This window comes from Lithobates pipiens, unplaced genomic scaffold (assembly GCF_037356315.1).
Source record: "Lithobates pipiens isolate NorthernLeopardFrog02 unplaced genomic scaffold, aLitPip1_a1.2 Scaffold_13, whole genome shotgun sequence".
NCBI lineage: Eukaryota > Metazoa > Chordata > Amphibia > Anura > Ranidae > Lithobates > Lithobates pipiens.
Window position 1 is genome coordinate 187377262 of NW_027507718.1, and position 12716 is coordinate 187389977.

The 12716-nt window shown below is 45.4% G+C and overlaps 1 protein-coding gene across 4 annotated transcripts in view; it reads left to right on the forward strand.

Annotated features, from left to right (window-relative positions):
• Positions 1-12716, forward strand: part of AP3D1 (adaptor related protein complex 3 subunit delta 1) — a 167653-nt gene that overhangs the window by 111344 nt on the left and 43593 nt on the right. The window lies entirely within an intron of this gene.

Consider the following 12716-nt stretch of genomic DNA (forward strand, 5'->3'; position numbering starts at 1 on the left):
CTTGATTTGACAAACACTGACCATTCATAAAATATGTGGCACTAATGGCTGTAGCCCTAAGCTACGGTGTTGAACTGCAGAACCTGCGTATAAAAGATTGCCCCTTCAATGAAAAGTGTTTGGTTATTCCACATCAGCCAAATCAAGTACAAACCCATTCCTGGCTCCCAGTCCACCCCAAAAGGATTGAAGCTCTAACGTTACCAAGCCCTCAAACAAATTGTCCACTGAAGGTGCATCCTTATTTTCCAAAGTGAAGGAACGTGTGATAGCCTTTGCAGGCAGGTTGACTGCCTACATCACAGTGGCAGAATGTTTTTAGGGGTTCTTCTACTCCAATATGGTTCCCACACTTTGAATTACCAGGTCTGTCATTGCCACCCTTTACCAGGAAGACTTTCTGGTGTCTGTGGATATCAAGGACATGTACCTACATGTTTCCAACTTTTCCACCCACCCTCTACATGCTTTGTAACTTTGCCTTTTGAGCTATTTTCTTCGCCTTAAGTGTTTACCAATGTACTGGCTCCAATACTAGCATTGCTGCATTCCCATTGTGAAATTCCTAGACAAACTTCTACTGAAGGAACAGTTCGCTCAAGTTTTGGCTGGCAAGGTAGCCCTGACCAGCTAGACATTAGAGGTACAGAAAGACACTGGAACGGACTCATAACTTGAAATACCTAGGTCAAGTGCTTGACACAGAACAAGGTTTTCGTTATTTGTTTTTTATTTTTTTTTCTCCAGGAAGAAACTTCAAACTTTTTCTGCTAGACTTGTACTTTAAGACCAGGACTTGCCCGTCTCTTCACTTATTTATTGGACTCCTGGAGCTGAAGGGTTTACCCTCTTTTGAGGCATTCACATTTGGCCAGTTTCACTTCAGATATATATATATATATATATATGTATATGTATATGTATATGTATATATATATATATATATATATGTGTGTGTGTGTGTGTGTAATTTTTTTTTTTTTTTTTGGGACAAGTCAGTCTAGTCCTTGAATGGACCAATTTTGTCTATCATCGACGACCAGATTGTCCTGGTCTTGATGGCTCTGTAAACTAGTTTTCCTTCCAGTGTTTGGAGGATCCTTGTAACTCAGTGGTAGTCTGTGGGCCTGTGATAGGAGTTCTGGGGCATCCCGGCAGTGTAGCGAACTTGTAAGTTGGGGGAATCTCCTCTCCTGACCAGGTGATGCGATCACCAGCGGCCACTCGGCCCATTTATACTAGTGATGGTCTGACAACAGTCTCTGCTGGTCACATGTAGCCCCACACAGGACAGTTGTGCTTAGGAACAGATGTCTGAGCCTAGACACAGCTAACTGCAGTCAGGCTTTCACGCTGTCCCTAAGCGTAGCTTTCAAACTCTGTGTGGCTACATGTGAAAAACAGTGTCCCTTGTCAAGACCACTTTCATTTAAATGGGCTGAGCGGTTGCTGCTGAACCCAGTCATTCCAGCAGCAAGAAGCTGCCTATTCTTCCACAGGAATAGGGCAGCTGCAGCTACCTGGCAGTGTATAAAGAATCTGTTCTGGTCTTGCGCCAGTACAGGGTGGTGTTAAGGGCTAGAACTTTTTTTTTCCTCTTCGGCTGCATTCACACCCGAGTGTAGCATCTTTGAGCATTTTTAGTCAAGCTTTTATGTGCCAATTTGACGCGTTTTGAATACGTGACTTGCGTATTTCTATGCAGTATTGTTGAGCTTCGGAGTTTTTTATTTTATTTTTTTTAATCGCCAATAGAGAGAACTTTTATCTGTTGCATCATTTGTTGCTAGGCATTTCAGCTTTTTTTATTTTATTTTTTTGCTTTTCCATTAACTTTCCTTTTTTTTTTTTTTTTTCCTTTTTTTTTTTTTCGTTCAGGTAATTGGTTAGAGTTGGTCTTAGGAGTTGGGGTTGGTTAGGATTAGGGGTCAGGGTATCATGTACCTTGGTTGGAGGCTGAGTTGACAAGAGGGCTTCCCTTGCGGCTGTGGTCCGAGCACCCCTGAATGTGGTGACAGAGGTACAAGGCTCAAAGAAGCATGGGTGCCAGTAGCTTGATAGCAGATGACTGCCACAGTCAGGGACAAGGGGAGCGGGGGTCATGCACGATAAGACAGCAGGATGGTCAAGAGGCACCTATGTGTCAGTGCACACTGGATATTAGCCTGTGCATGACTGTGTGCAGGAGCATTAGCTGTATGGGAATGAGCAGTAGCTGCTGAAGAATTGGCATTAGCTTTATGAGAATTTGTATTAGCTGAACTGGCTTTCTGACATAGGGTTATTTTATTATTTTTTTTATAAAGTGATGCAATATTTGATAACAAAAGTCCAATAATCAGTAATGGGAAATCCTCCACAATGATTCTTCTAACAAAACTTTAGCCTGAGTGTTCCCACCACCATATGCAATTTATTTGACCCCGTCAAATACACCTTTGCACTTAGTGCCAATACACCCTTCAAGGAATCCTCTGTCATCTTTAACCCTTTAATGACTACGTCCATTTCTGACATTTGGTGTTTACAAGTTAAAATCCGTATTTTTTGCTAGAAAATTACTTAAAACCCCCAAACATTGTGTATATTTTTTTTGCAGAGAATCTAGAGAATAAAATGGCGATTGTTGCAATATTTTATGTCACACGTTATTTGTGCAGCTGTGTTTTAAGCGTAACTTTTTGGGAAAAAGATACTTTCATGAATTAAAAAAAAAAGAAATCATAAAGTTAGCCACATTTTTTTGCATAATGTGAAAGAGATGATTTTTTGCCAAGTAAATAGATACCAAGCATGTCACGCTTTATAATTGCACACACTCGTGGCATGGCGACAAACTATGGTACCTAACAAATCTCCATAGGCGATGCTTTAAAAATGTTTTACGGTTACCAGGTTAGCGTTACAGAGGAGGTCTAGTTCTAGAATTATTGCTCTCACTCTGAGGATTGTGGTGATACCTCATATGTGTAACTTGAACACCGTTTACATATGCGGGCACGACTTTTTTTCTTATTTATTTTATTTAATTTTATATAATTGTGTTTACAAAAAAAGTGATAATTTTTTATTGCTGTCATAAGGAATGTAAACATCCCCTGTGAAAGTAATAGGTGGTGATAGGTACTCTTTATGGAAGGATCGGGTGTCTAAAAGACCCCGGATCCCTCCTTTGCACTTGAAAGTATTCAGATCACCGAAAACCTTTGAATCTGAATACTGTATTTTTTATTTTATTTATATAGTGGCGGAAGGGGGGGATGTCCCCTCCCGCTCCTCCAGTATAACAGCCGAGCAGCTTTTAGCCGCATCGGTTGTTATACCTGGAAAGCCGATTGCCGGCTCTAAAAAAAAAAACGGTACCGGTGTGATGCCTGCAGCTGCAGGCAACATCCCAATATAACCCCTGAAATCCGAGTACGCACATCTGCGAACGCTCGGCGGGAAAGGGTTAATAAGCTGAAACAATACGATCAATGGCTAACACAAGTCTCATCCACTGTGCTGCTTTCACATTTAAGACCAGTAATGTGGAAATGCATATGAAAAAAAAACAAGAAAAAATGCCTCTTATAGTGCAGTATCCGAGGGATTAGATGATAAAAAATTCTCCACCCCAGCTAGCTATAAACTCACATTTAACAAAACGATTAAAAGCATAGGAAATACAAATACGTGCAATCTCACTCAGTCGATGGGAATGAGCAGTAACTGATGAAGAATTTGCATTAGCTGTATGAAAATTCGTATTAGCTGAACTGGCTTTCTGACATAGGGTCTGACATCTTTTTTTTTTTTATTAGGTTTAGGATGTTAATACTATTACTACTACATTATTTTTTTTTTTGAAATTATTTTTATTAATTTGCAAGTAAAACAATAAAACAACCTACAGCCTATTGGGCATACCCAGGCTGATTATTACAAAACCCCCCCTGAGTCAAACAATCAGGGAACAACCAATGAACCCTCCCCCTCCCCCCTCCCGATACACCGCCACCGGCGTGTGCATCCAAACAGAAAAAAGAAATACCCCCCCTCCCCCTGTACGCTCCAGCACCACTGCACATTACTCAGGACAGTTACTTAATTCGCCCATGCTCCACCGCAGTCCACACTCAGACCCAGGATAAAATATGCATGCATCACCCTTCACCTACCAATCCCCTATTGCCCACGTAAATAATGACCCAAGGTTACATGAATAGCACACAACTTAGAACTCTTCCCCTAGTCACTAATGAAACTCCATCAGTCCGGATTCAAGTCAGCGTTGGTGTCGCGCGACTCCGTCCAAATGCCCCATACTTTATGAAATTTAGTGCCACACCCTCGCGAAAGGTAGGTGGCCCTGTAAAGAGGGAGAGCCGTATTCACTAAGTTCTTCCAAAAATTAATAGAGGGGGCTACCGGGGCCTTCCATTTGAGAACAATCGACTTACGGGCATAGTACAGCAATAAGCCCAGGAGTGTTCTGAGCGCTCGGCGTGTAGCCAGCGGCTCGACCAGTCCTAAGAGGCATATCTCGACCGATAAAGGTACGTTAACGGTGGTAACCGCCAGAATAAAATTAGTCACCTCCACCCAGAACCCAGCTATCTGAGGACAGCTCCAGAACATGTGTATGAAATCCGCCGAAAGTGAGTTGCATCTCCAACAAGAATCAGGGACAGATGGATAGATTCTGTGAAGACGTTGCGGAGTGTAATATACCCTATGCACTATTTTGAATTGCACCAATCTATCTCTGGCTGACACTAACTGTAGGAAAGGATACTCCCATACATCTTCCCAGTCCTCCGTGTCCAAGGAGGGAAAATCAGCTTCCCACCTTGCCCTTTGGAGTTCCAGACCGGTATGGACACCTGGGAGTAATACCTTGTAGATAGCAGACAACGGTTTGGACAGATCAACATCTCTGAGCAGAGATTCCAACCTTGAGGTGTAAAATGCGACGGGGGCATTTCCAAACTGCGATCGAAAGGCATGATTAAGTTGTAAGTATCTGAATAAGTGTGAGTTGGGCAGTGTATACTGTTGTTTCAGCCTGTCAAAGGTCTGAATTTTGCCCTCAACACAGAGTTGATCAATATATTTAATACCCCTGCTTGCCCATACACTAGGGTCGGGAATAGAGCCAAACTCCGGTAAATTCGGGTTGAGCCAAAGAGGACTATGCGGGGAGATGTGTCCCGAGGGTACGGGGCGCATCAGATTGGCAGCCTTCCATGCCCTTATAACCGCCCTCATTGCAGCAGTAAGAGGAAAAGGGGCTCGCAGACCGCGATACACCAAGTGTCTTAGTGCCTCATACGACCCCAACCACGCCGCTTCCAGGACCACCGCCGCATTGGACTCGTCTGAAACCAGCCAATTATGAGCATGGGTCAGAAGAGCCGCCACATAGTAGGAGTACAAATCCGGGCAAGCTAATCCACCCTCCCCCCAAGGCCTCTGCAATACCGTGAGCTTAAACCGTGGCTGACCAGCGCCCCAGAGAAAGGACACCAAAAGAGAATTTATCGTGCGAAATATTTTTTTAGGAATCCAGACTGGAGCATGTCTGAGAACATAGAGAAAAGCAGGCAAAAGCTTCATCTTAAATAAATTAATTCTCCCAATCAAGGTGAGAGGGAGATGCGACCATGCCTTCAGTCTAGTCCTCATCCGCCGCACCAGTGGATCCAGATTGAGGGAACAAAAATCAGAGGTAGAGGGGGAAATGTAAATCCCCAAATATTTCATAGTATCTGTCCACATGAGTGGCAGGTTGGGATCCGCAGCTGCCTTGGCTTCCCTATCTATTGACATAATTTGAGATTTATCCCAGTTTACCTTGAGCCCTGAACAGTCAGTGAAGTGAGAAAGAATAAGTAGCGTCTCCCTGAGAGACTGGGCCGGGTCACTTAAAAAGAGTATGAGGTCATCCGCATATAAGGCTACCTTCTCCTGTATGGAACCCACCTGTATCCCTCTAACTCCCTCCGCCTTCCTGAGGGCCGACGCGAGTGGCTCCATTGCCAGGGCAAACAGAGCCGGTGACAATGGACAACCCTGCCGCGTTCCTCTCCTAACAGCAAAAGGCTCTGACAAGGCGCCACCCATCTTAATCTGCGCCAGGGGCTCCTTATATAAAATATGTATCCAATTACAAAATCCCACTCCAAAACCCATGGCCTCCAAAACTAAGGACATAAACTGCCAGGCCACAGAGTCAAAAGCTTTTTCAATATCTAGTGTAACTATGACCCTCGTAGAAGACTCCGTGGCCGGCAACTGCAAATGTGTAAACACCCGTCGTAGATTTATATCAGTGGACTTCCCTGGCATAAATCCAGTTTGGTCCATCTCAATCAGGGATGCCAGGACCGTCCGTAACCTGGTGGCCAGAATCTTCGTCAAAATTTTCAGATCGTAATTTAGCAGGGAGATCGGTCTATAGGAAGCACACAGGGAGATATCCTTGCCAGGCTTAGGGATAAGCACTATATGTGCTTGATACATGGATGGGGGAAGCCCCATCCGAAGTTTGCTATCGGAGAACACTTTTAACAACTTGGGAGCAATCAGGGGGGCATACATCCTGTACCAGTCGCCAGGTAGACCATCAGGTCCAGGAGTCTTCCCACCAGGGAGTGAGCGAATTGCCTCCTCCACTTCCTCCAAGGTAAAATCCTTATCAAGGAATTCCCGGTCCTCCTGTGATAGAGAGGGCAAATTTAAGGAGGAAAGAAATTCCCTCTGCGCTTCCACCGACCCCCCTGGAACCTCAGCATACAGTTGTTCATAGAAGGCCCTGAACTCAGAAAGTATCATGTCAGGCGCGGACACCAACTGACCATCCGATCCATAGATCTCCGAGACAACTGTCTGCATTTTAGAATCAGCTACTAAATTTGCCAGAAGCTTACCATTTTTGTCCCCGGATTCGAAGATTTTCCCTGCCAGAGACTTCAGATCTAAGTGTGTGGCCTCCGCAAGATGAAGGGATAGGGCCCGCCTTGAATCAGCCAGCCGAGTAAAGCGCTCCGGGGTCGGCGAGGCGGAAAAAGCCTCAGCCGCCTCGGCCTCGCTCCCCTCAAGCTGCCGCATCCGAGATGACATCTCAGAGCGGACCGCCTTGATAGCCGAAATATATTCCCCCCTGGTATTGGCCTTAAAAGCATCCCAGACCATCTGTACCGAGGCAGAACCCTCATTCAGATCCCAATATTGTTTCAGCTTAGGAGCGACCTCCTCCCCCACCCGCAAGTCCTGAACCCATTTGGACGCCAGACGCCAACAACCTGTACCCCTGGTGTCCGACAACTGCAAGGTGACCTCCAAAGGTGCGTGGTCAGAGAGGCCTGCAGGCAGGTACAGGGCCCCCCTCACCGACGTCGGGGCCCCAGAGTTGCCGAAGACCAAATCAATCCGAGAGCCCGATCTATATGTGGAGGAGTGGAAAGAATAGGCCCGTACGCCCACATTCCTCCATCTCCAGATCTCAGTGTAGTTAAACGTTTGGGCCCACTGCAGTAGATCTGGCGAATAAGCCCTGTTCGGGTTGGATGAGTCCAGGGACGGGTCTAAAATAGAGTTAAAATCCCCAGCTATGTACAATCTGGAGAACTGTAGGGGAGCCAGCAGTTCAGCAATCTTATACAGAATATGTGGATTGAAAGGAGGGGGCACATATACGTTGACCAAAGCGTAAACCACCTGGCCGATCTCTAACAGTAGGACAATAAATCTACCCCCTTGGTCAGTATGCAGGTGAACAACTTTGTAAGCTAGTGATTTGTTTAGCAAGATGGCCACTCCCCTCGCATAACTAGAGTATGTGGCATGAAATGCCTGTCTCACCCAGGGCCTGCGCAGGGCAAGGATTTTATTCCCCAGGAGATGAGTCTCCTGAAGAAAAAGTACATGGGGTCTGTGATTATTCAGGTATTTAAACATCAACGCCCTTTTTACCTTATCATTAAGGCCCCGCACGTTCCAAGACACTAGTCTTAACGCCATGGAAGCAATTAATAATTATGATAGTACAGTAATACACATACAATATCCCAGTATCCTGCCAGCGAGCATGGAGCAAGGCAGCACAACATTCAAAACAAGTGCATTTATCAGTGGAGTCAGAGCGCACAGTGAAAAAAAGAAAAAAGAACAAGGAAACAGCAACATAATTAAAACAACAAAAAAGAAGAAAAAAAGAAAACCCACAACTCCCTACCAGCCAAGAGTGCCCCAATTGGTGAAAAACAAAAAACAATCGGGCACTAAAAAACATGACCAGTTTGATACCCAAAAACCTAACCAAAACTTAAACCTCCAGACTTTAGTCACAAAAAAAAGTTCCGAAGCAGCGGCCGCTCTAAGCCGCTTATTCTTGTCAGGGCAAAAAACCTGAAATGAGGGAAAAAACTAATAAGTCCTTCAGTGTCCCTCGTCCGGGGAGCTCCGAGCTAAAGGAGGCAGTTAAAGAACCTATAAGAGGGAAAAAAAAAAAAAAAACAAAAAAAAAAAAACAAAGCAGAGTCAGGCAGGATCAACTGGAGAGATGGCAAGGCATCGCAGCAGCCCTAGGAGAGGCGGAGATCCATACGCCGTCCGCCGGCAGGAAGGATGAAACAAAGGCGTCCACCCATCCGTTGGGAAGTAGCATCCCGTGAGTTTCGCAGCTGCCGTGACAGCAAGCCGCCAGGAAAAACACAAAAAACAAAAAAGGCCAGGAGCCCACAGCAGGATAACAATGCAGGCAAGTAGTAGTACCCCCCATTAACGTAGGGAAAGCTGTAAAAGATTAACGTAGAGTGATCAGCCAGTCATTTGCTTCCTCCGGGGTGTCGAAGAACTTCACTGATCCGTTATAAGGCACCCGAAGGCGGCTGGGGTATAACATGCTGTATTTAATATCCTTGTCCCGTAGGCGCCTGCGGATATCATTAAAGGACCTTCTCTTGCGCTGCAAATCTGCCGAAAAGTCCGGGAACAGTAGGATTGAGGAGTTGCCGTATGGTAGAGAAGGGAGCCTACGGGCTGCGGAGAGGATCCTATCCCGGTCCCTGAAATTCAGAAAGCGGACCAGGAAGGGTCGGGGAGTCGCCCCTGGGATGTAACGTCCTGTAGGAACCCGATGAGCACGCTCGACCACATATGTCGGGGAGACTTCCGGGAGGCTCAACAGCTTCTTGAAAAAATCTTCAGCAAACTCCGCTGGCCGATCACCCTCCTCCCCCTCCGGCAGACCTATGACACGGATATTGTTGCGTCTTGCTCTATTCTCCGCATCATCAGCCTTAGCGACAAGCAGTCGCACCGTGCGTTGCAGGTCCGCTATGTTGTTGGTATGGGTAGTCGTGAGGTCCTCAGCTGCAGAGATTCGTGATTCTGATTCAGTCAGCCTACCCCTGATCTTGTCCAGGTCATTCCTAATAAAGGTACATTCTTCTGCAAGGCGGTCAATGCGTACCAGCATAGAGGCTTTACTCTGCTCAATGGCGGCCAGTATCACCGCAGTGCTGTCCTGGGAGGGAGGGGTAGGCAATGCTGCCCCAGAGGGGGAACCGGACTCCATGGCTAATTCCGCAAGCAGCGACTGCACCCTCCCAATAAGAGAGGGATCTGGTTGAGCAGGCGGATCAGGAGCAGGACAGCTCGACGCAGAAGAGCTCTTGGGCCGATGTTTAGGGCCCATGAAGGGGTGCGGGCCGCAGGCGCCCGTGAGCCTCCGCTCCTCACAGCTGCAGTCCCTAGGTAGCGAGGCTCAGGCAGTGACTCAAAATGGCAGGGCCCAGGGAGCTGGATGGATGGATGCAATGTCCGTCAGCAAGGGAGGATAGTCAGGGCCCTCAGTCAATGCACCAGAACAGCCCCCCCTGCAATGAGAAGCAGTGTCCAGAACCAGATAAAAGGAGCAGCTACTAAAGCACAGAGGCCAGGCCGACCACAGCACATCCCCCCCAGCCACTGGGTGCAGGCTGCAACTGATGCCCAGGCTACGTTAGGCCGGACCAGGCCGGGGCAGTCTTTTTAAGGCTCCACAGCTTCCCCACCAACTCCTGCCAGGCCTGTAATGTCAGCCTCAGCCCCCCACCGGCCGACAGCCGCCGCCGCCGCTCCGCAGGCCGATCGCGGTGCTCGCTCGCCGGCCGGCCGGCCAGGAAAGTCCGGTCCGCGGCAGGCTTCACTAGGCCGCGCTAGGCCTCAGGCCCGAAAATCACTCCAGCGGCCCGCGGAAGGACGGGACAGCCCAGGGGGACAAGGGGGGGCAACGGATGGATGAAGAGGAGCCCCTTACCTCTCCCACAGGCCCCGGATTAGCTCCGTTTGCTCCACACAGGCTGGGAAGATGGCGGCCGGCTCGAGGAGGATGAGCGGTCGTATCTCCGACTCCACGGTCCCCCACTCCACAATAGCCTCTCCAGACACCTCACGGCAGGGCAGCGGATCTTCTGGGCAAAAAAACACTCCTTTTGGGCCAAGGACTTAGCAGGATGGCACAGGATTCATATGCGGATGGCCGGAGCTCCCCAGACACACGTCCGCTCCGCTTTACATCCGGACACTTACTACTACATTATTAAATGTAAAATACACAAATAAAAATAATCCTAAATTCAATAAATGAATACTAAGGAATAGTAAATAACCCCTAACCCTTAAAAAAAAAAAAAAAAAAACTCTGTAAAACAAAATACATTTTTAATTAAAAAAAATTCTTGCTTGGGTATATATTATTTTATTAATAAATATGTATTTAATATAGGTGTTATTTATGATGATTTTTAGCTATTTGTGTGTTTTTAGTTTACTTCATATATTCTTACTATTTGTTTATTTTTAAAAATGTTTTTATGCGAGCGAATGTGCACAAAAACGTGCAAATTTCACGTTTATTTTAACTTCTATGGGAATAAAAACACTCCAAAAAATGATCAAATCTGCCTGATTCGAGATACAAAAAAAACTCCAGAACCATTTTGAGCTTCAGGCGACTTGGAGTGTAAATGTAAACTGTCTCCATAGAGAATAATTGATTTTTTTTTTTTTTTCCTCCATCAGCATTTTGGAGCTTCGCGCTTCAAAACGCTGAGATGTAAATGAGGCTTCAGGTATTTTTGACCTTCCACCTTAACCAGGATGACCTTTTTCCACACGTTTTCTCTGGGGTCCAGTTTATCAGGAAATTTCCCTCCATTGTCAGACTGTGGTTAAAGTTGTAAGAGTTCGTTTCTTTCAGAAAGATTAAATTCTCTTGTGATTCCCTGTAAACTTCTTGTTCTGCCATTTTTTGGTAGCTTAAGGCCCCGTACACACTATCAGATTGTCTGAGTTTTTCCCTTCAGATTTACCAAAACCATATAATATGAGGTCAAACGAGTTTCAATGTGTATGCAATCAGGCAGGCCCTTCTACTACATGGTTTATCCAAGTTTATCTTTTCAAGGATCAGAATTCACCCTTTCCTGTCAAATCTGTAAATACTTTATGGGCTTTTCTGCATCAGGCTGCTTTTTTCCCCAGATTTGTAAGGCTGCCATCTGGTTTTCTGTTAACAGATCTCTAAGTTCTACCAGGTGAATGTTCAGACCTCATTTGATGACTGCTTTAAGGCTGCATTCACACCTAGTGTAGCACCTTTGAACGCTCTCCCGGCGTTTTTTCTGCATTTTTTTTTGCGTGTTTGTATAGAGCATTTTTGGGCTTTGGTGTTTTTTTTTTTAATTAGCCTATAGAGAAAACTATTATCTGTTGCATCATTTGTTGCTAAGTATTTCGGCTTTTTTAGCTTTTCCATTAGCTTATATTTCTTCTTTTATTATTCATTCATTCATTATAATGTTTTTTTTCTTTGGGTAAGGGCCGGTTCACACTGCAGGCGCGGCGAGGCGTCTCCGACTTGCCTCGCCCCGACCTGCGGCGACCTCAGCGGCGACTTGCAGAGGACTTCTGTATAGAAGTCAATGCAAGTCGCCCCCGAAGTCGCCCAGAAGTAGTACAGGAACCTTTTTTCTGAGTCGGAGCGACTCGAGTCGCTCCTCTCAGAACGGTTCCATTGTACAGAACGGGGGCGACTTGCGGGAGCGAGGCGAGTCGTGACGCCTCGCATCGCCCGCTGTGTGAACCGGCCCTAAGGGAGTTCAAGTTTAGTTTAGGTTGGGGTTATTTATTTATTATATGAATAATAATTAATAAATGTAAAATAAATACACAAAAATTATAAATAAAAAAATACTAACAATAAATAACCCTTAACTTTAACCCTTACCCCTTAAAATAACTAAACACTCTAACACAAAATATATATATATATTTTTTTTTCGAGTTTGGTTGGTTGTTTTATTATTAATGTACGGTATTTAATATTTTTTATGGTTAGAGGTTACTTATTATTAATGCATTATTAGTATTTATTTTACTTATGCTGATTTTTAGTTATTTGTGTATTTATTTTATATAATTTATTCATATAATATTACTATTTTATTTTCATCTGAGCAGAAAATCACGCAATATTGCACAAATGGCTCATTTCCAGTAATTTCTTGTTTGAGCTTCAGGCGACATGGAATGGAGATGTGAACCATCTCTTTAGAGAATCATTGATTTTTGTAATCCTCCAGTGTTTTTAAGCTTCAAGCTACAAAACGCTCAGGTGTAAACGCGGTCACTCGGGTGGCTGTTTGAGCAGGCAGCCCCTTGTTCTGTTTTTGGTGAGCCTGTTAACG